Source organism: Macrobrachium nipponense, chromosome 24 (genome assembly GCF_015104395.2).
Source record: "Macrobrachium nipponense isolate FS-2020 chromosome 24, ASM1510439v2, whole genome shotgun sequence".
Classification (NCBI taxonomy): Eukaryota; Metazoa; Arthropoda; class Malacostraca; order Decapoda; family Palaemonidae; genus Macrobrachium; species Macrobrachium nipponense.
This window is the reverse complement of record NC_061091.1, coordinates 72,799,194-72,825,574: the sequence shown is the minus strand read 5'-3', so window position 1 is coordinate 72,825,574 and position 26,381 is coordinate 72,799,194. Positions and strand designations below refer to the sequence as shown.

The 26,381-nt window shown below is 43.6% G+C and overlaps 1 protein-coding gene and 1 long non-coding RNA gene across 2 annotated transcripts in view; both read left to right on the top strand.

Moving 5' to 3' along the window:
* LOC135203512 (heterogeneous nuclear ribonucleoprotein U-like protein 1) overlaps positions 1–26,381 on the top strand; it is a 354,027-nt gene that overhangs the window by 190,460 nt on the left and 137,186 nt on the right. The window lies entirely within an intron of this gene.
* LOC135205779 (uncharacterized) lies at positions 2,823–7,702 on the top strand. Its single transcript, XR_010312600.1, has 2 exons — positions 2,823–4,913; positions 5,623–7,702. It is a non-coding gene; the product is annotated as an uncharacterized LOC135205779 (long non-coding RNA).

The following is a 26,381-nucleotide window of genomic DNA, read 5'->3' as shown; positions in this document are numbered from 1 at the left end:
CCTGGGAGGAGGTATTTTGGGACATTTTAGCAAAAACAAATTTGAAGTTCTTTTCAGGTGTTCCTCTTCTTCCCAAAATGTGGGAGGGGCCTTGTCACGTACTCAGACGGGAGAAGAGAATTACCGCGAATTAAAAAAATTCAAGTTGCCGTTGCATAGAAACGACTGCGATGTAATTACTGGGTAAGTATAAATAAAACTATTTTGTTATAAAACTTATTCGTTTTTAGATGTGAAAACAATGTAAATTAATGAAGAAACAACAATAATTCGAGGGATGGTGGTAAGCAAGTGTTGTACCCATTAAGAGGTGTCCGATTTAAAAAAACAGTTTGCTCTTCAATCCAGAGGCAAAAATCCTTGAATCAATATTTCCATTTCACACTGATATATCTGTAAATACAACACACTACAGTCCATTGTCTCAGCATGTTGCTGTATTTGTATATTAATTAAGGTTATTTTAATTTGTCTGTATCTTTGTCCCAGAAAAAAAAATGTTAAAACTCAGTGTTTCTGAGATTTGAATGCATTATTTGTATTTATATTTTAAAAAGGAAAAATTGAAAAATTCAGGTCATGAACTTTTTTTTTTTGGGTCATGGAATGTGTCCTTGAAGGAATCAAATTCTTGAACCGAGGTATTGCTCTATTTTTTAATGCATACATGTACAGACAGTCCCTGGTTATCGGCAGTCCGGTTTAATGGCACTTGTCCAGTTACAAAAATCAGTGATTTTCAGTGCCAGTTTCCTCTTATCGGTGCCTATAATTGGGTATTGGCCTCAATACATGCCTAATACAGGCCCCAATGACTGAAAATCTGTGATTTTTGGTGTTATAGTCAGTGCCATCAGAATAGAACCTTCCAATAACCATGGAATGCTTGTATTTAGATATTTAGGTACAATACTTAATTTATCAATGTCATACCTATCTATGCTACAAGAAAGCAATAAGGCTTGAATACTACTATTGTTTGAATGAAAATGTCTGCTCCTGAATATGTATAGGGATAACTTGATTAGTATTTGCCTTGGTAAGAGTACATTAAGAGTTGTAGGAGTGTTCATGTGTAGCTGTAAGACATACTATACAGATGACTCCCGGTATTCATGGTGGTTAGGGACCACAACCACCCCTAATAAGTTGGAACCCCCTCCTCTCAAAACGCTTACGCAGGCAGTCCACGGTTACTGGTGGAATTGGTTAATGATGTTTCGGTTTTACGGTGCTTTGTCAAATATATTCATAAAAAATATGGTCTTTGTACTTTGTGGTGTCTGGTTACTGGTGCCGTAAGTGCCTAATATATGGTTTACTAAGCTTCATACTGGGATTTTACTGCATGGTGTTCTGGTTAATGGCATTGTCTTCTGGTTAACAGTACCCTTGAATTGCTGCTAAGACCCTGCCTGACAGTAGACAGAAGTTGTTTTTTTGAGCGGTATCGTACTGCACTTCACCAAAGAGCGACCTGCCCACTGCCTGGGTCATTCAGTCATGCACCCAGCATAGGAATCCCAAACAACCCACAGCATTATCACATCAGTCTGTGTGCGTGTTTGTGTTCTTTTTTTTGAGGTAGGTTGACTCGCTGCTTGATACTTTGTCACCTTAGCATGTGTTTTGTGAATTCACCATTGCTCCCAAACATCAGAATGCTGCAGCCGAAAGAAATGCCACTAAGAAGAGGAAAACTTTATTAATGGAGATGACATATGACATCATTAGGCATTCTGAAAAAGGTGACTCTCTCTCTCTCTCTCTCTCTCTCTCTCTCTCTCTCTCTCTCTCTCTCTCTCTCTCTCTCTCTCTCTCTCTCTCACACCACACACACACACACACAACATTTGCAGATTCCACAAGAAACCCTGCAGGAATGGTTATGCTTAATTTTTGAAGTCATAAGTTTTCATGCTTTTATGTGTAAAATTTGTATTACCTTTATTTTTGTACATAAATACTGACTGAAGACAGTATCATACTTGAGTGAAAATGCAGTAAAATCAGAATCCCTGGAAAAATGGCTGCACCAACATTTCCCCGCGGGTTTGAAGCCCAACAGTTAAAATTGAAAAAATTTATATTTTTTATTTGGTATAAAGTGCTCCCCCTTTTTGTTGGGGATACGTTCCAGAACCCATCGCAAAAGTGCAAAATCTCTTCTAAAAATGCTTATAAAGCCCAAATACCCTGTACCCATAAACTAAAATGCTTATAACTGCCTATTTTAACAGTTCACTGCATAATTTAATTATTCGAACAAAAATGTACCTTAAATGATCATACTTAAAACAATTTCATATCATTTCAAACAAAAATGCACCCCAAACCAGCACCCCATAGCACCCAAAGTCAGATTACCCTCCTACGACTGTTACTCTTAAGTATATATACTCCTAGAATGTTTAAAATAATGATTTAATAATTTTCAAATAATGATAATGTAAACAGAGCAAAATATCTATAAAGTTTTTATAACAAAATTAGATAAATCTTTAATACAAATTAAATAAACCTTTCTTACAAACAGTTTGACTACTAATCAAGTTACCCCTGTACGCACTGTATGTATAAGCATAGCCATGTTCTCTCAGAGTACTATTGAAGAAGTTATTCCACTTTCCTTTTACATTGGTAAAAACAGTTTCTGCCTTATTAGATACTTTTAATGTACTTATGTATTTTTGCTCTCTCTCTCTCTCTCTCTCTCTCATCTTCTCCTCTACTCTCTCTCATTCTCTCTCTCTTTTTCGGTTCTCTCCCTCTCTCTCGGTCTCTCTCTCTCTCTCTCTTCTCTCTCTCTCTCTCTCTCTCTCTCTCTCTCTCTCTCTCTCTCTCTCTCTCATCTTATGGAGATGAGAGAGAGAGATTGATTTTTTGTACATGTACATTTGTTTTGTACAATATAGTTTTATAGATAAACGTGATGTTACTGTGTCCTTAATTTTTTCATATTTTCCTTGCTATAGTTACAGATATTTGCATTTAAATAAAAACAGACTGGAATATAAAATTAAAATAATTAGTGAGTATTTTCTGGGGCCCCAGAATGAACTTGACAGTTTATGATTTGTATTAAAGATTTGTAAAACTTTGTATTAAACATTTTACAGATATTTTGCTGTTTTTACCTTAATGTTAATTTTTGAAAGTTAGTAGATAATTTTTTATCTTCAAATTGTATTTAATCATGAAAATACAGTAATTAATGAATGTCTCTCTAAGAAAAAATTCATGAATTTGTGAAAGTTCCCGTGTGATAGCGGAGATGTTTCACGAAAATCCTTGATAGTGTGAAGCGTGAAAAAGGGGGGTCCAGTGTACTTTACTTATACAGGGTATACACATATAAACTAACAAAATGTATTTTTACTGTAGTAAAGTATGTACTGTACTGTACTTTAATACTGTATGCATCAATGTGCCATAAAGTGCTAATTTTAATGTTTTCATTATATAGACTAATACTATACGTATTCCTACTTTACATAGGTAATTCATCGGCAACTGCCATAAGTAATAGTACTCTGTACATAGAGAACAGTTTGATTACAGTACAGTAACACAGCATGGAGTGTAGGTACGTTTTTATTGTACAAGATACCCAAAGGATTAAAGATAAGGCTTTCATCACTGTACAGTATCGTACTATACAGTACTACTGTACAGTAAATCCTATAAGTATACAATATATTTTAGTTACTGCTCCGCAATGGGATTACAGCGTCGTTAATCAGTCTAAGGTGCCGTTAGTAACACTACGGTGCCATAACAAAGATGTAGGCACCCATAGACTTCGATTTTGGTTAATGTCACACCGCGGGGGACAAAAGCCCTGGTGGTAACAGTGGACTGTCTGAGACCCCCTCCAAAAATCCATATAATTGCCTGCAGTATTTTAATAGTTCAAACACCAAATATACCATAAACTATCATCCTAAAACACATCAATAACATTTCAGAGTCATTTTACAACATTACCCTTAAAAATATGCTATACAGTAGTACCTCGAGATACGAAAGGCTCAACTTACGAAAAATCCAGTTACGAAAGCAAAGACGAAAAATTTTACTGCTCTACATAACGAAAAGTTTTCAAGATACGAAAGGTTGTTGCTGTAAAGTCCCGAGATTCGCCCGGACCACCGAGAACAATTTTAAAACTCCCGCGCCGCCAACTGAGTAAACTCGCCACCATCCTCCCGCTCTCCCATTGGTTCCTGATGCTAGTCACCCCATAAGGTCCTGCTCTCCTATTGGTCAGCATCTACCCCTTGTGCTTTAAGTATTCTATTGGTAAAAGGTTGCTGTAAATTGAAAAAACTTATTCATGTAATACATTTAATAAAAAAAAAACATTAGGTAAAGATAGAATAAAGAATAGAAATGAATGGTTATCATACTGTTTGGTAGTTTCAGTAGTTGAAGAGAGATAATGAAAATTTATGGCTTACTGTGTAAAAGTGATTGCTTGGCGATCGTTCGATACTAGTAAGTGCTGGATGTAAACAGACGTTTGGAAGCTTTTTTTGTTTGTTTATTATAGTTAATGGTTACTTAATAATTATTTGAAATGAGTACATGCAATACATTTAATACAAAAATTGTGAATTAGATATCAGAAAATATAAAATAAATCAGTCTGCCAACAAATAGGTATTTTTTAGAATTCTTCTTCTGTTTTATTATTACGTATTACGTATGTTTCATTACAGCTGTCAGTAACTCGGTATCTCCATTAGGTAAAGATAGAATAAAGAATAGAAATGAATGGTTATTATACTGTTTGGTGGTTTCATTAGTTGAAGAGAGATATTAATGACAATTTATGGCTTACTGTGTGCTAGGAAAAATGATTGCTTGGCGTTCGTTCGATACTCGTAAGAATGTAAACAATCGATTGGAAGGTTTGTTTTTTCTTTGTTTGTGTATTATAGTTAATGATTAATTAATAATTATTTGAAATGAGTACATACTGATTATTTATACATTTTATTGGCATATTCTAAGCTTTTAGCTCTTAGGTTTAGATGTCAGAATCATAGACTAGGCTACAGTAGCAACGCTAACATAGGCTAGGCTTATTGCTAAGGGACATATGCTAAAGTCCTAATATATGCAGTAAAAATGGGGTTGAACATTACATGCAGTTGAATATTACTCAAGTATGTACAGTATTTTGCCTTTTTGGAGACATATTTCTTCCGTCGTAACCCTAGAACATGTGTTTTAGGCCTGGAAATATAATTTACTGGGGTGTTTTTGGAGGGCTTGGAACGGATTAGCCATTTTACATGTAAAATGTGTTCCAAGATACGAAAAACTCATAATACGAAGGCCGTCTCGGAATGGATTAATTTCGTATCTCGAGGTACCACTGTATGTCTGACAGATAAAAGTGAAAACTAATAAAGTTCCTCTTATATCTTATATTCAGTTGCAGCTATTTTCTCTTATACAGTAGTCAAGCTATCCATATTTTGATGATAATAGATCAGTATATTAATACAGTAAAAATGGCTTCTGTAAGTTAAATAACATTTATTGATATATTGCTGTTTTTACATTAATAGTAAGATTTCAAAATTAGTAATTTATTGCAACATTTACATACAGGTCAGTGAAGTTGGCCCTGACGGTCCCCAACCCAACAGAGCTGGCTAATTCAATCCATGCCAGCCGTCGCTCTTGTATGGAAGGAATTGGAAAAATGACTAAATTGGTAACTTTCCCGATGAGTGAGTAGACACGAGACATATGGAAAGAGGTTCAGTGTGTCTTTAGACGTAGTGGGTGGTAGTCATTATTTGCCCCCTCTCCAGCCTGGGATTTACCAGAAAGTGACTGCTAAGTTTCAATTCATTTATTTCATTCAGGTGGCTGTGGGACCTCACTCACAGTTGTCCGGGGAGAAAATAGCTTGTATACACGCTCCCCATAATGCTGGTTTCGGCAACAAAGCCATAGCAGATGAGAATAGTGTACCGAGGCGTAGCGTTAATCCTTGGGTGAAAAAGTGCCGTGAAGCCGCTGGCGACCAGACTCCTACCCACAAACAGTGCTTGGGAAGCAAGAAAAGTTTCCCCACAGTCTTTACGAGTGATTAGAAGACAGTGCTTGATTCTTCTCGCACAGCACATCAGTTGAAGGAACAAATCTCTAATGTGCTTGGTGAGGTGAGTGTTCGTACTGTGTCCCGGTATGTGAAGAGGGGGCTGAACTTAGCCTCACACGTTGCTGTGAGGAAGCCATTTTTAACTGCGCGCTGTAAAGCTAATAGGGTTGCCTTTGCTAAAAAGTTTATCGAGCCTCTTGACAAAGAACAAGCTATTTTGTGGTCAGATGAGAGCACATTTACATTAACAGGTATGCGGTTTAGGCAGGTTCGTCAATCACTGAATGCTTACGGATGTGACCCACGGTACACCATTATCACTGTCAAGCACCCGGACTCAGTGATGGTATGGTGCTTTCTTGTATCATGGAGTTGTTGAATTAGTGTTTCTTGAGAAGGGTGTTACTATGAATAGTGAGAGGTTTTTAGACCTATTGTATGATCATCTTGAGGACTGTTTTGATTCTTGCAAAGCTGAAATTTTTATGCAGGATGGTGCCCCTTGCCATGCCAGTAAGACGGTCACTAATTGGCCCACTAATTGTGGTGTATTGGGTACTTTAGTCCATGGCCAGGAAATAGCCCAGACTTAAACTATTGAAAATCTCTGATGTATCACGGAAAGAGAGCTCAGAAACAAAGATACAGCTCAGTGCCACAATTGGTGGCTAAGAAGCTGAAACTGTACTTCAAGATTCCTCCATCATTTATATTGATACAAAGCTCAGGACCCTAGTGCCATTCCTCTCCAGTGCCAATAATTTCTGTTGAAGACATTGTTATGGTTTTATTTTGTAAGGTTCCTACTAAACCTAGATTTTTTGCTAGTAGTTATATGTATAAAATCTACAGTGCGTACTCTGAATTCCTGTTGACAATAGTTCACTAAATTCACCATTACCTAACCAGGCACAAACCCACAATCAATCATTCAGTTTTCTGCTATTTAATGTATTTAATTTAACTTTTGCTCTATACATTATTGCATACAACACCCTTAAGACAACCCCCCCTTTTTTATGTGTATGGCTCACAATACAAACAGTGCACAGCATGACTAACAAATCCAGTATCCAGTTTCTTCCTTTGCAAATTCACTCACAAACTAATTGTTTCCAATTATTGATGCACAGTGGATCTAGATCACAAGAATTTGGAACTATGTACGTAGTATTAACTTCTTTACTTTTCAGCACTGCACACTTTCCAGAAAGCACACAATGTTTATCAGCATTTTTGATTGAAATCTCTTATCAGATGCTCACAACACTTGTTCACTTTCTTTTGTCTTATTTCAATCCTGCTACACTGCCGCCAAGCATATCTTCAGAGAGGTGATATTCCCTCCCACCGCTTCAGACCTGCAATGAGATAAAGCTACTATTAGTATTCATTCAAGAGAAAAACTAGTAATATAAGAAAAACTGATATATTAGTATGAAAATGTCCAGTAACTGACATTACGAGTTTCATATTTCACGCGTACGTACAGTCCAGAATGACTAGTGAAGAATGGCTACCAGAACATGTAGATTATACGGGTATTTTTTTTCATGTTTAATAATAAAAATGAATAATTTATATTTCTTTTATTTACCTTTGGCACAGTATTATGGATACTTTGAAGTATCTACAAAAAAAGAACCTGAGTGCTTCTATGCAAATGTACTGCTCATGAACCCGTAAAGTAATGATTACATACATGCAACTGCCATATCATCATTGACCTTTTTATTGAGCCTTTCCTGACCGGGGATAAACCAGCTTTGAAAGGTGACATGATGTGGGATTCTATAACAATTAACTGGTTGCCTTGATAAGGTAAATGCTTAGAGAAGACAATTAGTATTCCTATAAGGTAGTGCACATCACATGGTGAACCGTAGACATTACTAAAGGTTTTTTGCAGTGTCCCTTCGGCTGCTAGCTGTACCCCTTCAATTGTTTTTGCAGTATACCTCCGTTTGTATTCTCTTTCTTCCATATTAGTACTTGCCACCCTATCGTGACAGTTGTTTCATAGTGCAACTGCAAAGTTTTCCTCTTGTTTAACCATCACAAATCTTTTTACTGAATGACCTCGTACATCCCAGCTCTGTCGTAAATGATCTATTGGAAATTGTGGATGAGGGCAGTGAGATATTTTAGTTACTCAACCTAACAAGTGCAGTTTTTTTACAATTCACTGAAATTATTGATGAAGCCTTCCAAGTACAGAAGATGTTTCTGATGTTTGTATGGCACAAATTGCTTTGCACTGACTGGGAACTCTTATTCATCTTATGAAAGGGAGTACCCAAAGGTTGTGTGTTGGACTCAATATAATTTTATATATCTAAGAAAGGATTGTCAACTGCACTACAGAGACCTGCTGGTAAAGTTGGAGCCATGCAACGGGACCCACAGTTTATTGTGGGATCCGAACCACATTATATCAAGAAATGAATTTCTATCACCAGAAATAAATTCCTCCGATTCCGTGTCAGTCGAGCCGAGAATCGAACTTCGGACCACAGGATTGGTAGCCGAGCACGAAAACCATTCATCCAACGAGGAACTCGTGCTTCTCTAGAAACAATATTAAAGATACAGTTGAAAACAAAAACTAAATTATGTTCGTACTGGTAGCAGGAATGAATGACATTTAAGCAACAAAACCTAAGTTGCTGGGGAAGAAAAATAACTTCCGAAGTCTTGGTAATTTCCAAAACAGTTGTAAGAGTCATTGACCATTGTCTTAGGAACATCATACATATATCTTAAAATAGTGATAATTCTATTTAGAAACTCCTACTGGATATCAGGAGGACTGATAATAGCAATCTACTCAATAACCTTGGAGGCATGGCAACTTTCATGGTGCTCTGTAGACATAATTAAAAGGTCTTTGTAGTGCTGTGTTGGCCAATGTTTGCACCCACATTTTAGCCTTTCACTTCAATTTTATTCCCGCTTCCTTCAGTCTTGCTCTACAACCCCTCTAACTATTACTTTTTTGTACTAGTGCACTGTAGGCATTACTTAAGGGATTTTGATGAAGGAAAAATCTATTTCTGGGCAAGGACCTGTGTCGCCCAGTGAAATGTCCCTTTAGCACACATTTCTTAAGGTATAAATATTGCTATGATACCAGAGAAAAAAGCTAATATGGAAATGCCAGAGTATTCTGGCTCGCTCACCTTATTTAAGGTGTCGGTATGGTTTCTGGGGCAATTGAAACCACTACCAAAGTTCCTTTGCCATTTAGATTCATCCTTCTTCAATATCCCTCATCTACAGAGGAGCCGATCTAAGGCCCACTACTCGCTACCATTACGGCTAGTGCCTCTGACGTCATTCCTGCAGATAGCACCCAAGCTTGGGCCAAGACAAAGGGGGTTGAAAAGGAAAGGGTGGGATTTCACTGGGCGACACAGGTCCTTGCCCAGAAATAGATTTTTCCTTCGTCAAAATCCCTTTTCTGGGCTCAGCCTGTGTCGCTCCGTGAAATAGTACCAGAGAAATGGCCATACAAGCTTGGAAAGAGGAAGCACACAAGTAAAAGGATAGGATAATCAAAATCAATTAAGGTTAATTGCTATAATCTAGATATAAGGTTACAGAACAAGTAACAACAGAGCAATTTGAACCTTAACGCTAATCCAATATACAAAAACATAACAGTTACTTAAAAGTACATAGTAAGACTAAATGCAAACTGGGACTAGTCCCAGATACAAAATATATGGAAATTATCACAAGTATATACAATATGTGGCATCCAAGGTACAGTACGACTACATTGACGACTGAGCTACGGCAAGAATGCTTGCGAGGCAGGTAGGAAAGAGAGATATAAGGAGAGACATAGGATAAACTACTTACTACTAAATTGAGCAGTGTCAGGGGAAACTGTGTTTCTGGCTGCCACTGCTGGAAATTTAAGGGCTTCTAAGGACTTAAGATAATGGCGTTTGAATACTGTCAGAGATTTCCAGGCTGTGTACTTCTTCAGATCATCAAAATTCATATGTTGAAAATAATTAATAGAAGTGGCTACTGCCCTAACATCATGTACCCGTGGGAAGGACTGCGGGTTGGCCTGTTTTATAAAGTATAAAATCTGTTGCCTAATTCCTTTTAAGGAAATGGTGCCTCCCTTTTCTCTAATGAACAGAGGGCCTGAAGATATCAGGGCAGTTCTACTTAGATATGCTTTTAGTGAAGTAACTGGACATAATGATGGGTCCTGTGGAAGTGGGACAATTTTCCATGGGGCCCATCTATCCAGTGGGTCCTCATTCTTAGCTAGAAATTGGCGATCTAGAGAAAGTAACACTTCTCCTGAAGGGAGAAACTCTATATGATCTGATATTCTAGATAGAGCCGACAGTTCGGAAATTCTGGCTCCTGAGGCCAGACTTATTAGGAATAATGTTTTCCTTAAGAGAGCTATATAGTCACATGAGTCATTATTAGTGTCCGAGGCCAATTTAAAGACATCATTTAAGAACCATGACACAGACTTGGGCCTCTTGGATGGTCTGAGTCTAGCGCAAGCCTTGGGGATAGATGAAAAATATGAATCTGTTAGATCTATTTTGAAATCAAACTGGAAGATCTTCTTAAAAGCAGACTTAGTAGTAGTAATAGTACTAGCTGCTAAACCTTTCTCAAATAGTGTCCTGAAAAAGGATATGGCCAGATTCGTGGTCTTGGTTTGTGCATTAGAGTCCCTCAGGAATACAGCTAGTTTTTTAACTGCTGAATCGTATTGACGCAAGGTCGATTCTCGTTTATCAGATTCTAAGAACAAGATGTTCTGGGGATCGATGTTAGCATCCCTCTGTGCTGCAAACTTCATGAAGTCCATAAAGTTATGGCTTTCTGAATTCCTGAGGAAGCGAACACAGTCCGCGTTTGCACTAGTTGTGATAGTTTGGGATTGGGAATCCGTTGAGGTCAGAGTCCCAATTCCAGTAGAAGTGGGAACCAATTGCTCTTGGGCCAATTGGGGGCTATTAGAGCAATGTGACCTTTGAATGTCCTGAGTTTGTTTAGGACTTTCAAGAGAAGATTCACTGGAGGAAAGAGGTAAATCTTCTTCCACACATTCCAATCTATAGCCATAGCGTCTGTGGCATAAGCCAGAGGGTCCAGGTTGGGGGCCACATAACAAGGGAGTTTGTGGTTCGACTCGGTGGCAAAGAGATCTACCTGAAGCCCCGGTACTAGTTGACAGACCCAACTGAATGACTCCTTGTCCAGGGACCACTCCAACTCCAGTGGAACTGAACGTGATAGCGCATCCGCTACCACGTTTCTTACCCCCGCTAGATGAGTGGCTGACAGGTGCCATTTGTTCCTGTCTGCTAGTGAAAATATGGCTATCATAATATGGTTCACGTGGCTCGACTTGGAGCTTCCCCTGTTGATGCAGTGTACTACCACCGAACTGTCCAGCACCAGGTTGATATGAGATTTCTTGGCTGGCATAGCTTCCAGTACATTGATATGAAGCTGGCGGAATGGTAGGGACCAGGTTCCCTGGACCTTTTTGTACTGTGAGTAATCGTCCGAGCCGCTTAGTGATGCATCTGTGTGGATCACTAAGGCCGGCGGAGGGAATTGGAGCGGAATTGTCTTTGACAAATTCTTGATCTCCGTCCATGGGCGGAGTCTCTTCCGTAAGATCGCCGGGATAAGTGCTAGTTTGTCCCGGGATCTCTTGTTTGCTCTTGATCGCCAAACCCGGTTTATGTCCTTTAGTCTGGCTTTCAGAAGAATGTCCGTTACTGAAGCGAATTGGAAAGAACCCAAGATTCTTTCTTGGTTCCTCCGGGACGTCTGTTTGCACTTGAGAAATTGTCTGGTTGCTTTGGCTATTTCTCTCCTTTTCAACGGCGGAATTGATAGAGTGTGGGAGTTCAAGTCTCATTGAATCCCTAGCCACTGGAAGCGGGACTCCCGTGTTAGCCGGGACTTGGTTCTGTTTATCTGGAAGCCTAGATGTTCCAGAAACCGGATTATTTTGACTGTTGCTTTGCGACATGCTTCGATGCTTGTGGCCCACACGAGCCAATCGTCCAGATAAGCCACTAGCATTATTCCTTGAGACCTTAGTTCTTGAACAACTGTCTCCACCAATTTTGTAAATACCCTGGGTGCTATGTTCAGTCTGAATGGCATTACTTTGAAGGAGTAGGCCTGTTTTCCTAGTCTGAAGCCTAGAAACAGGTGGAAGTGCCTTGCTACTGGAACATGATAGTAGGCATCTGTAAGATCTATAGAGGTGGTGACGGCCCCACAGGGAAGTAAGGTCCGCACCTGTGAAACGGTCAGCATCCAGAACTTGTCGCAATGAATGAATAGGTTCAGACACAAGTCTAGAATTATTCTTCGCTTGTTTGAGTTTCTTTGGCACGCTGAACAAGCGACCTTGAAATTTTAAATGCTTGACTCTTGACACTACTCCTTTTTGAAGGAGTTCTTGAGAATACTCTACCAATTCCACTGTTGGTTCCTGATAAAAGGTGTTGGATGGAGGGGGACCTTTGAGCCAACTCCATCCTAGACCTTTGGACACAATGCTTGGGCCCACTTGCTGAACCTCCAACGGTGACGAAAGAGGAACAGCCTCCCTCCTACCTGGGGATTCTCACTGGTTTGAGGAAGGGCGTGCACCATATCCTCCTCGGGAACCCTTGCCTCGGTTGGTGGCTCTTCCGCCGCCTCGTTGACGGAAGGTGCCTCTAGCTCTGCTACCCCTGCCAAACCTGTTGAAGGCTTGAAAGGACTGGTTTTCAAACACTGGGTTGTAGGCAGGGGAGACAGTACAGGAGGCTAAAGCCTGTGCCTGTTGCGGCAATTGTGTCAGCAGCACAAACTGCTGTTGTGGCTGCGCCTTAGAGGTTGCAGGTTGCGGTACCTGAGATACCGGAACCGCCTGTACCAGAGTCTGGAAGGGCTGGTTCTTCCTAGGCTTCTTCTTTGACTTGGGGTTCGATCCGGCGGACTCCGGTTTCTGTTTGGAGACGAGTCCCCAGCGAACCCTTAGGCTCTGGTAGAACCTGACCGCCTCGCAGTGAACTTCGTTCACTACCGAGGCCAGGAAGAGGTCAGAGCCCCATATGGATGAGGCTAAAAGCTTGTTGGGCTCGTGGCGGATCGTGGCCTCCGCCAGCACATTTCCTGCAATTTCGTCTAGCTATGACGAAATCATACAAGTCACATTGCATAGAGTACAATAGTGACTTTGCGATGATCTTGAATAACGGTTCTTCTCCGTAGATTAGAGCCGATACTTCTGTCATAACTAGCGAGTTGAGGGACCTGCAAAGCCTCATCCTGGCGTCATACTCAGTTTGAATGAGGTTCTCTAACAGCCTGGGTAATCTCTCGCTAAATAGCGTGATGGCGCAGTCCAGCTTTAGCTTACCTACAGAAAAGGTGGCCGGAAGATCTACCCAGTAATCATCAGTTCCGGGGAGCAGGAGGGAAGTCGGTTCTGTCTCCCGGAGCTGGGGCATGGGCTTGTCCTTCACTGCTGCCTGCAATGTCAATTCTGCCACCTTAGACGTGAACGGGATGGGCGTATCTTCGTCTACGGTGAAGTTTGTGAAGGGGCTCTTGAATACTGTAACCCTAGTATTGGTGCACTGCCACTCCTCCAGGTTATGCAACCATGCCTGCTGGGCCTGGTCCCGGGAAAGAATTACCGTTTCTTTTGGGACCTTGTCTTCCCTCCTCATAGCTGCCTCCGTGAGGCAGACATAGCCTATGAAAGGGGGCTGTAATCCATGCGGATAGAACTCGAAGTCCTCAAACCTTCGAGTTCCGCAGCCCTCAATAGTGAGCATGCCGTCCATGAAAGTAGCATACGAAGCAACCCTCCAAGGGTTGTTCGGTGTAAAGGGAGGAAGGGTAGACGAGTCCGGCATTAGCAAGCTCTGAGCTGCCAGGCCGGACTGTGGAAGTCCTGTCAATGCATTCTCCCGGAGACCTGCAATAAGGTTCTCCTGGGTAACCAGTCTATCCGATATAGCTTGGATAGACTGCCCTGACACCTCTAAGGAGGAAGACAATTGGACAAACATCTCCTGGAACTTGGATTGCACCAAGTTCCCGACCACGCTGCCCATCTGCTGCATAATATTTGCCGAAATATTTTCAGAGAAAACGTCAGGGTCAAAGGAGGAAGGTTCTACCTTCTTAAGAGTCTTGGGTCTGGCTCCTTTTGAGGTGGACGCCTGGGGGTTGGAGGAGGATGGCTGAGCCCTCTCCTTAGAAGACTTGGTCCTCGACCCTTTAGAATAAGAAGCCAGTTTAGCCTTGTCAGCTCCGGGATGGTGAGCCGGAAGCTTACGGGCAAGGCTGGTACCTGACTTCTTAGACAGGGACTTCTGCAGCGCTTTTAAAGTCTCGCTTGCCTTTGACTTTAGGGATCGCCAAGGTGGACTTCGGCCTGACCGACTGAAGTCCCCCGGTGAATCCCTGGAAAGAGGTTGAAGTCGAAGGGGAAGAAGCTCTAGATGGACTCAAGGAAAGCCCTTAAGCCCCTACAGTACCTGCCTCACAAACATTCTAACCTGTGCCCATGCCTTCAACAGCCATGGGCTCGAGGTCCAGATCCAGGGCAGCTACTTCCTGCGCGACTTCCTGCGTAGAAGCCTCCTCCGGGGGCTGAGAGACTTCCTCTTGGATGGAAGCGATCAGGGAAGCTGCCACTTCGGGGTCCACGTACGACGTGCTCTTCCTGCCGGGGAAGATGAGAGTGGCCATCTCCTTGGAGAGGATGTAGGGTTGGCCCTTGGTAACATTACGGCCAAACCCACCAACCCAGGCCTTCAGGGTGGCTAGAGCTGTCTCCCGGACCACTTGGGCGCCCTGAAAAAGAGGGTTAGCATTAACACTTAAGACTACTTAGGTTAAACTGTAACTTATCTTAACGGACATATCAAATTGATATAACTGTCATTGGTACTCATTGTATTACTGTGTAGACTCCGAAACGCCACCTACCTCAGAGGAGACTTGGTCTACGAACTCGTAGCACATGAGGCAACTCTCATGGTGCCATACCAGGGACTCGTTGAGGCGGATCGCGCAGGTGGAGTGGGTCCGGCAGACCTCGTGCCCACAGGGGTCCTGAAGGACAGCATTGCAGCCAGACTCCATACAATGGGTGACCTGCAAGTGAAATGATACATGAGTATCATCACTAAACTTCCGGACTAGGTCCGTAGTTGTGATATGCCATGCCGCCGGAGTGCTCCGGTGTTAATAAGTAACATGGTCCAGTCTCTACCTGCTCTTTGGCCGTGTATTGTGGTGAGACATCCGACAGGATCGGTAGAACAGTTTGAAACGGTGTGTTTCCGGTGATGCCGGAGATCAATGTAATCACTGAATCAGGATAACCACCTATTCCATACGCCAGAGCAAGGAGTAGTCCGAACAAACACCAGGTGAGAAGCAGGGGGAGACCAGTAAGAAAGTTAAACGGCGGAGTTTGACAACTCCGCTGTAGAGGAACTTAAAACTAGAATAAGTTGGGAGATGATCCCTGGCGGGGTTGGGGGACTCCGCCAATAAACTTAAACTAAAGGTAATGGATGTCATTATATGTAAAAGAACATGCATGCAACAAGCACCCTTTAAGGGAGGCCGGAGCCTCCCTAAAAGTTCACCAACCCTAGGCGGACCTGGCTACGCCGGGGTCCTGAATCCGCCGGAGCGGGAAGATGGTGACTAACTATAGGGAAACGCGACCCGAGAGCCGAGGAGAACTTGAGCTCCACCGAGCCTGGTGGCCAACCGAGGCTCGGCCAAGCAGGGCTCCCCCCTACTCTTCTGGGGAGAGCGGCAGAGAAGCTGGCCAGCTCGTCGAGAGCCCTCCAGCCACCTCCCCTGTCCCCCTCGAGGGGGGGGGATGAGGAGGGTTGCTCGGATCGGCTGCCTGAGACAGAGTGAGCGAGCGTACCTCCCCCCAAGGTGGGGGAAGAGGGACTGGAAGGGTTGACGCGGGGTGACTCATACGCGGTCGTCTGGGAGAGAAAGAGTAATGTCCTGGAGAAGCTGGGCAGAGCCAACCGAGAAGAATGGTCAAGCCTGGCAACTCCGAGCAGCTAGCCTATATGCCGTAACGAAAAGACGCGGGGCGGGCGGCCAGGGTGGCTTGAGGACAAAGGGGGAAGAACCAGGGTCCTTCGGTAAGGGCGCCTATTGAAAAGATAACCTGACAACTAAAAGATGCATGCATGCATGAACATCTGAGCTGAAAGGTAACGACGTTGGCTACGAGCTGAGCGCGTGCTCGGACAACATCCCCCATGTGGATAAAATAACAAAACGTCAATAAATGCATCAGTGAAAATCATAGGAAGGTACTGCTAAACAAAGAATCGAGCCCAAATGGTATGGGGGACCGAATGGGACACGAAACAAGGTAACATGAGGGAGCGAGCCGAGTATGGCGGCGCGGGGACAGTGCTGCATGGGACGCCATCTTATAAAAACCTAAATAATTTGGTTAAACGTGCCAAGGGCAGCCCCTAAAAAGTGTCAACCATTAATAGCAGTACTTAACTTGGATGCAGCAACAGCTTGACGTTCCATGACAGTGGTGAAAGAATTCCACGAAAAAACACAACACAGAGAAGAAAAACGTGTGGTGTGGGTCGTGCTATCAAAAGGAATGACGTCAGAGGTGCTAGCCGTAACGGTAGCGAGTAGTGGAGTTTGACTCGAAGACCCTTCGAGCCACTCCGAGAGTCGTCAGACCCTCTTCTTGCTGGCCCTGGCATCTGCGAAGAGAGTAGGGGAACTTCATGGTCTTTCCTTCGATGTACGACACTCCAGGGGATGGGGATCTGTGACGCTCGATTTCGTCCCGAACTTCGTTGCGAAGACTCAGAAACCGTTATGGAGGAGTAATTTTAGTTTATATTTGACAACATCTCCAAAGGTTGTGTGAGAGAGAGAGAGAGAGAGAGATTGGTGGAAGAATGAATGGGAGTGGTTAGATGGCGGTCGGAAGCATGTCTGTTGTGGCACTCTGTAGGTAGTCAATGGAAGTCTGTTACGAGAGTTGTAAACAGTGAGGCGTCTGGTCAAGTCAGTGTTGGTTTTGGCAGCAGTTTTCCTTTGGTGTTTCGTTGTTTGGGTGTGATTTGATAGATTTTGGGGTTGTGAAGTTGTTGTGCGTGTGTCTGTCTGGTTGTGGTGAGGTTAAGAAGGTTGGTGGTGCATTTTCGGTGTCTGTTAGTGGTGGTTGGGGCAGGGTTGGTTTTGGCGGGTTGTTGTACTGCTGTAAGTCGTGTGGTTGTCGTGTTTTTTCAGGCGGTTGGTGTTCATCTGCATTTAGTCGTTGGGTTATTGAGTTTTTGTGGGGTTGTGGGTCCTGGGTGGTTGATTTGTGTTTGGTTGTCGGCGGTGGTTGTGTGTTGGCTACCCTATAGCCTATATCCAGTGGACGACAGCACAGCCTAGTCCTAGGTATCAGAAGCCAGCGGTGAGTACCTGTTTGTGTTTTTTGTTCTGTATGTAGGTATTGGGGCAATTGTCCTGCTGTGTTTTTTAGTGTTAAGTGGAAAGTGTGATTGAGGGTGGGTTTGATAGCCAGACAGGTTAAGTTTATGTGGGGAGGTTACTTGTTTTTGTGATCCCGCCACATTATTTTTTGGCGCCCCGAACAGGGACTGTTGGTGTGGCCAGCTGCAGGACCAATTGGTCTAGGCTAAGATTGTGAGGTGAGTGGTGAGAATGTTGAGATGGAAGGATGAGTGGAGGTGGAGAGCTGAAGGAGGAGTGAGGTGGAGAGGGAAGTAAGAGGACAATTAGAAGTGGATAATGAGAGGTAAAGGGTGGAGTGTGAGGAGCGAAGAGCGAGTTAGTGGAAATGAGAGGAAATGCTAAGGATGCAAAAGTTGGAAATGAAAGAAGAAGTGAAAGGAGCAGAAGAGAGAATGGTTGAGAAAATGGATGAAAAATTCTTAGGATGATGAATGCAGTGCAGGAGATGATGAAGGGGTTCATGGGAGAGGGAGAGTGTAGGAGGTAGGCCTACTAGGTCTTGTGATAGGCCAAGAAGTGGTAAAGACAGTGGAAGAGCGAGGGGATGAAACTACGAGTGACGAAGGTGACTTGTTGTGATAGGTAAAGGAAAGAAGGGAGAGACAGGATAAGGATAAACCCGAGGACAAGAATAAGAAGGGGGCTGACGAAAAGAAGACGACTAAGGGAAAGAAGGTTAAGAAGGGTGACGGACAGGATGAGACTAAGGACTGAATACATTGGGGAAAGGGCTGAGAGTGATTTAGATAGCGGTGTGAGTGGAAACAGGTGGGTAGAAAGAAGGGCAAGAAGAGCGTAATGAGGAGCATGGATGTTAGTATGGAAGTTTATTCGCTGTATTCGGACGAGGTTAAGAGGGATCGGAATGGTGGAAGTAGCGAAAGTGAGAGTGAGCGGGAAGTACGAAAGGCTGTATATAGAGAGAGATACCTAGATGTGCACAATACGAGGATATGGTAGTAGGGACATAGGGGATTTTTTTAAGGAATATGAGAGGTATTGTGAGGCAAAAATATGGGGATAATAAGAGAGTCTGGGCAAGAGAGAGTTGGTGGCTTTTTGACGGATTTTTGTTGAATATGTATGGGGTAATTAAATGATGAGTGTAGGGAATGTGCCGTATGAGAGTGTGAAGCCAGGATTGTGGAACAGGCGAAGAGGATAAGGATAGTTAGATATAGGAGAAAACATGGTTTTTGATGAGGTAAGAATGAATGTTGGTGAGTTGTTGTCGATGTATGTGCAGGTTGGAAACATTGGCCAGGAAAAAGTTTGGGACGAAGGGATAAATGAGTGTAAAGAGTTAGTGAGGAAGTTGTTGGCGACTGTGCTGAGAGTGTGTATGAGTTTGTAAATCTGAAACGTAAGGAGAAATGCGATGGACGAATGAAAGGTTGTCGTGGAACGACATTTTGGAAAATAGTAGAGGATTATGAGTTGGATAGGTGTATGAAAGAGAGTAGAAGTGTTAGTATTAGGACTGAAGTGGCTGATGTTATACCAGAGTTTAAGAGCTATAGGGAGGCAGTTTTGGAATGGGCCAAGGCGAATGGCAGAGCGAGTGGTTGATAGGAGCGTTAGAGCCAGTAACGTAAGTATGGTTAGCCCAAAGAGAGATCGGAGTGCAAGCGTTAGAAGAGTAGGGTCGGTTAGTCGTGAACGAGAGCAGCAATGTTACAGATGTGGAAAGCTAGGGCACAGGAAGAATGAATGTCGGTGGGCGTTTGGGAGCTTGCTTCGGGTGTGGGCAAACAGGGCATTTGGTGAGCGAGTGTAAGAAAGATAGGGATGTTAAGTGTTACAGGTGTGGGCAAGTAGGGCATATAGCAAGTGGATGTCGAGGTACTCGTGTGACTGAGGTTTGCGGTAATTGCGGGAAGAATGGGCATTATGCTAGGATGTGTAAGGAACAGCGGGCAAAATGTGTTGAATGTGGAATGGAAGGTCATGTGGCGAGTGTGTGTAGGCGAAAGAGGATGAGTCAGGTTGGGAGTTCGGGAAACTAGGTACAAAGGGGATTCAGTTGGGTGGGTCCCTCTGGTGTGCGGTCAGTAAGAGTGATGCATGTGCGTGAAGGATTGTTGCATGAAAAAGGGTTTGGAGAAGAGCTCATGAAATGTATGAGTGTAAAAGTGAGGTGCAAAGAGGTGTGTTTGGTTGCTTTGATTGATACTGGGTGCAGTGTCAGTGTTCTTTTTAAGAATGGATGTGACAAGTTGCGGAGTGAGTGTGAAATTAGGAAATGTAAAGGGGAGGTACGAGGAATAGGAAATTTGGGTATGCCTGTGGTGGGAATGTTGCGTGAAAATGTAAAAATCGAAGGGGTAGTGATGGATGAAGGTGACTTTTGTGTGATCGGGGAAGGAGTGATAAGTATGATATGTTTGTTAGGATACAGGTTCCTGAAGAATTGTGGGATGGTGGTCCATCCGAGCAGGAATATGATTGAGTTGCATAGGAAGGGGAATGTACATGGAGAGTTGTACTTGGATGGTGATGGAGGAGTAAGCAGTAAAATATGGAAGGGAGTGCCGTTGGTTGCGAAAGAGAGTGTAAAAGTGCCGCGAGAAGTTGGAGAAGTTGTTAGTGTGAAAGTTGCGTGGCCCGATAGTCTTGGGATTGTCAAAGGTGACAAGTGTGCATATGTGTTAGGGTGTGGATGCAAACAAGTTGGTAAGAGTGAGTGTGCATGTGTACGACGGGATTTTGGATATGGAGAATCCTCGGGTTTTTGTGGCCTCATTGCCGAGTGTTAGGAAAAAGCGAGTGCGGGGTATACGTGAGGGTGATTGTGTGGGGTTGTTGTATACGTTGGTGGTATGTGGACGACGAAAGATATGTTAGGGTGCGGCAGGTGATGACAGGTAGCATGAAAGAAAGTGATGAGTGGAAGTATGATAAGTTGAGAAAGAAAGAATTGGGGTGGATGAAAATGTTGGTGATGACGAGAGGGAGCGGTTGATGCAGATGTTGTGGGATAGGTGAGTCGGGGTGACGAGGATTTCAGGGATCTAAGCTTCCAGAATTCAAGATAGTTTTGAATGACGATACACCCATATATCAGCGTCCCCGACACATTTCTGCGCCTATTGCCCGAGAGATTGAGGAACAGTGTGAGGAACTTGAGAGAGTGGGAGTGATCGCAGAGGAGCGAGAGTGCTTGGAATAGTCCCATAGTCCCCAGTACGCAAGACAGATGGGAGTTTGAGGATGTGTGTTATTACAGGAAGGTGAATGAAGTGACTGTGAAGGAGCGATTCCCGATGAATGTGGTGCTGATTGTGTGTATAAGATGCATGGGATGAGAGTGTTCACAAAATTGGATTTGGTAAGGGGCTATTACCAGATGCCTCTTGAGGAAGGGAGCAGGCATGTTACGGCTTTTTCGAGTGGTAGCTGCCACTATCAATTCAAGAGGTTAAGCTTTGGATTGGCTAATGCGCCTGCTGCCTTCCAGAGGGCGATGAATGTAGTTTTGGCTGGTTTTGATAGAAGGAAGGTGACTGTGTTTATAGATGATGTTTTGATTGCAAGTGAAACTGTTGAGGAGAATGTGGAACTGCTTGAGAAGGTGTTAGAACGGTTGGAAGAGGTTGGAGTGAAAGTGAAGCTGGAGAAGTGTACGTGGTTGGCTGGGGAAGTGGAATTTCTTGGTCATAAGGTGATGCGAGTGGTGTAAGGAAGATGAAAAGTGTGTGGAAAAAGTAAAGGAGTTTCCACGTCCCCGCCCGGGACCGTGCGGGAGTTAAAGGGTTTTTTGGTTTTGATTGAGTTCGGGAGAAGTTCGTTAGGGATTGTTCGGGTATAGGGAAGCCGTTGACTGAATGGACCGGGAAGAAAAATTGTACTAAGCTGAGGTGGGATGAGCGAATGGTGGGAGCATTTGAGAGATTGAAAGAGGAGGCTGCTAGGGACGTCACCTTGGCTTTTCGGACTACAGTGAGGATGCCAGTAAGCTTGAGTTGTATGCTGATGCTAGTAAGTTTAGTATGGGAGGAGCTTGGTGCAGATGCAAGAGGTGAATGGGGAGGGACAATTGAGAGTGATTGCGTATGTGAGTAAAGCTTTTAATAAGCAGAGCTTAAGTATTTTCGGTGGTTGAGAGGAGCTTGCGGCAATAAGGTTTTGTGTGAAAGCGTTGAAAAGTGTTTTTGTATGGGGTAAAATTGTCATAAGGACAGATCATCGGCCGTTAGTTGTTTTTACATGATCAAGAGGAAGTGTGAAATGCTAGATTGCGAGGACAATTGAGGGATTTGAGTGAGTTTGATTTTAGCTTAGAATATGTGCCGGGAGTAAAATGTGATTGCTGATATGATGTCTAGGATGCATGGTAAGGAACAGTGGTGTTGTGAAAAAGTGACTGGATCCGAAGATGGTACTGAGGGGTTTGGTTTGTAAAAGAGAGGTTTGAAGGGAATGACAGAATGTGAATGTTTGTTTTTCAGCATTGAAAAAACTTGGAAGGTAAGGTCTGGTTGAAGAGGTACCCGTAGTGTGAATGAGTTGCGAGTGAAGTTGATGAGTGATGTGCAGAAGGAAGTGGCATGTGCGGAGAACAAGGTGGGCAAGGAGAAGTGTTGTATGAATTGTTTGTCAGCAGTAGCTGAGTTGTTTGGAATAAAACAAAAGTGGGGTTTTGTATTTTGGATGGGACAGACCGGTTGAATATCGGGGTAGGAAGGGTGAGTACTGGTATGACGTGGGTTTTGATGATTCAGTGCGGGGAACGTGTTGTAAATTGGTTTGGTTATAAAAAGGGACTGTGAAGGGGATCTGATTCAGAATTGTGGAAATGGGGAGTTAGCTGAGGATGAATGTGATGAGGAGGTTGTGATGTGATAACCAGGTGGAACGTGGTTAAGTGAATGTGTGTATGCATGGGACTCGAGGGAAATGGTGACGTTTGGTCCAAGTAAAAATGATAGTGAGTATTGTAGTTTTGGTTGACACAGGGGCACAAGTTTCCTTGTGAGTGGGTCAGTGGTGAGTGAACTGAGAGATGTGATTGGGAAGTGAAAAGGCAGTCTACAAGTGTGAGAATACATGGGTTAGGTCAGGAAGTGTTTTAGTATGGGCAGAGGTACGGTTAAGGGTTAGTTTTGGGGGAGATCTTGAGGTAATGCATTAACTTTATAGTTATAGGAGAAAATGATATGCCCTCTTGTTTTTTAATAGGGATAGATTTTTTGAGGATCCACGATATAGACGTAGATGTAGGAAATGGAATTCTTAGAAAGGGGGGCAGGCAAGTACTAGGATTCAAGATGGTAATGTGTTTTGTAGCACTTTGTGGGTATGATTATATTTGCTAGGAGTGAGAATGATCTGTTGAGTGAGGAAAGATTGAGGAAATGCAAAATAAGTGCCTGGAGATAAGTGTGTTGCGACAATGTGTTTTTGGGGAGGATGCGTGTGGAAGACTGGCCATGTGAGTTGGATGTCTATAAGAGGGTTGCTAAACGTTTTTGTGGTGTGCAAAAACATAGTGTAACTTTTTGCATCAGGAAGTGTATGACAAGGAAGTGTATGTGCCAGTGTTTTCTGTTGAGTCAGCTGTGAGTATGTTTTTGTTTGGTGGCATGATCGGTTTGGGCATATGGGAAAAACAAATAAGGTTGTGGGAATGCATGAGAGAGAGATTGTATGCTCCCTGGGTTGAGTAAGATTTGTGTTGGATGTGGCTGTCACGTGTGAAGACTGTCAGGGGGTAAAGTATCAGAGTGTGCATGCAGTCCACCCCTGTGTTGCGATTGCAGATGAAAAGAGCCGTTTGAAATGCTTGTGATTGATTGTGTTTCTTTTGCCCCAGGACTGCGAGAGGACACGTGGGATGATTTGTGATGGTGGATCACATGAGTAAATTTGCTTATGTGGTTCCCATCAAAGATAAGAGGAGTGAAACTGTTGCAACGGAATGGTGGGTCAAGTGATGTTGCCCATGTGTGTGTGTAAGCCGGCGAAAAATGTTTGATGATAATGGGCCTGAGTTTGTGGATGGGAAATTTGAAGAAATGTTGAAGGAATGGGTATTGTGCATGTGTATTCTACTCCGTATATGCCCCAGTGCGAATGGTTGGCTGAAAGGGGGCTGTTAGGACGATGACTGAGATTTTGCGAATGATGAGTAAGAGCGACAAGGAATTGGGATATGTATGTAGGACGTGCAGTTTGGGTGTATAACGCCACACTGCAGAAAGAGTATAGGTAATGTCCTCCCCTTGTAAATATGTGTTGAATTTTTGGAAAGGTTGTAACCGCGGTTGGGTCTGTCAGAAGGTGATTCGGGATTTTGTGGAAGAGCGAGTGAAAGGTTTGAGAGTTTAAGATTGGGGATAAGGTGTTGAAAGAGGTGGTTGAGATGGAAGAATGAATGTGAATAAGTAAGGGAGAAATTTGAAGGGCCTTTTTGAGATTTTGGAAGTGGGACCGGTGGATTGAGTTATGTTTTGGGGAAATTGCGAGTAGGTGGGGGACTGGATGAGGTTAGGGCACACCATAACCCAAGCTCCGTAAGTGGAGGGAAGTACCACCCTATGTTCGGGAGAATGCGATGAGTGAGTGGTTGAGGGTGAATAAGTATGAGCCGACTGTTGGTGAACAAATTGGTCTGGGAGATCGACAGTTGGGTGTTGGTTGAGTATGGAAGAAAACAGAAGAGTGTGGAGAGAGGAAATGAAGGGAAAAGAGTGAACGGCATGGGTAAAAGGGGTTGGTGGTAGGGTGGCAAAGTTTTGATAAAGCGTGTGCTACGGATGACTTTTTGGGGAATGATTGATACTTGTAGTGTATGTGGGTTTGAGTTGACAGGGACAAATAGACTTCAGTGTGAGGAAACTGCGTAGTGAGGAGATAGGTTGATAGGATGGATAAGTCTTTGCAGGATTTGACAGAAGTATGGATGAACTGAGTAGTTTGGTGGGCCGAAATAGGGGGAGATGTTGGAACCAGAGTTGGAAGACATCGGTGAAGTAGTGAATGGAATTTGGGAGGATGGTAGTGAGGGAGATAATGGGAGTTTTTTGAAAGAAAGTGGTTTGGAGAATGAAATGGCGATGTAACTGAAAGAGTATGATGGTCCTCAAACAAGATCCAGGGGACCTGCATCTCAGCATCCTTGGGGTGTTTGCGAAAGGCAATTTAGTGTGGATGTTGTGAGTGTAAGGAGAAATGTTGTCAATGTAATGGGGAGGTAAATATGGAGGAGTAATTTTAGTTTTTTATATTTGACACATCTCCAAACTTGGTTGTGTGGGAGAGAGAGAGAGAGAGAGGTGGTGGAAGAATGATGGGAGTGGGGTTAGATGGCGGTCGGAAGCATGTCTGTTTGTGGCACTCTGTAGGTAGTCAATGGAAGTCTGTTACGAGAGTTTGTAAACAGTGAGGCGTCTGGTCAAGTCAGTGTTGGTTTTGGCAGCAGTTTTTGTTTTTCCTTTGTGTTTCGTTGTTTTTGGGTGTGATTTTGATAGATTTTGGGGGTTGTGAAGTTGTTGTGCGTGTGTCTGTCTGGTTGTGGTGAGGTTAAGAAGGTTGGTGGTGCATTTTCGGTGTCTGTTAGTGGTGGTTGGGGGCAAGGTTGGTTTTGTTTTGGCGGGTTTGTTGTACTGCTGTAAGTCGTGTGTTTGTCGTGTTTTTTTCAGGCGGCGGTTTGGTGTTCATCTGCTTTTAGTCGTTGGGTTATTGAGTTTTTGTGGGGTTGTGGGTCCTGGTGTTGATTTGTGTTTGGTTTGTCGCGGTGGTTGTGTGTTTTGGCTTACCCTATAGCCTATATCCCAGTGGACGACAGCACAGCCTAGTCCCTAGTATCAAAGAAGCCGGCGGTGAGTTACCTGTTTTGTGTTTTTTGTTCTGTATGTAGGGTATGGGGCATTGTCCTGCTGTGTGTTAGTGTTAAGTGGAAAGTGTGATTGAGGGTGGGTTTGATAGCCAGACAGGTTAAGTTTATGTGGGGAGGTTACTTGTTTTTGTGATCCCGCCACACCGTCGATCCCTGACGACAGGTTCAAGTCTCTCACAATTCCCTCCCTAATGGACTTCACCGATAATGATGCGGATGAGATGCTGCTTTGTCCTGTAAGGGCGCTACGCCGCTACCTGAAGAGAACTCGGCACCTCAGGCCTGAGCGTCGACGACTTCGTTAGCACCGGGGTTACCAAGAAAGAAGTATCCAAGAATACTCTTTCATTCTGGCTATGTGAGGTGATCAGAAGAGCGTATGAGGCTGATGGTAGTGACAACACCCGTACGCTCCGTGCGAGAGCCCACGAAGTCAGAAGCATTGGCCCGTCAATGGCGTTCTGTAAGAACTTCTCCGTGGCGCAGGTCCTGAAGGCAGGTGTCTGGGCCAACCAGACTACCTTTACCTCCTTCTACCTTCGGGATATTGCCCACAGGTCCTTGGATACCTTTTCCTTGGGACCCGTGGTGGCTGCTCAACAAGTTGTGTAGCTAACCCAGACACTCGCAGGCTGAAACAGCATCGAGTCCTGGTGTGACTGTGAGAATGGATGTGCGAATGAGTGAGTGACTGGCTTCTCTTCCCATCTTTTTCTTCTCCTCTACCTGTGGGCAGAGGGTTACAGTCGTCACTACGCTGGATGAGGACGAGATGCAGGTGAGCTATATGACAGAGCCCCATCCTATCCTTTTCACTAGGGATAGGAGCAGAATATCCACCACATCCTCCTACAAGGGGGGGGGAAGTGG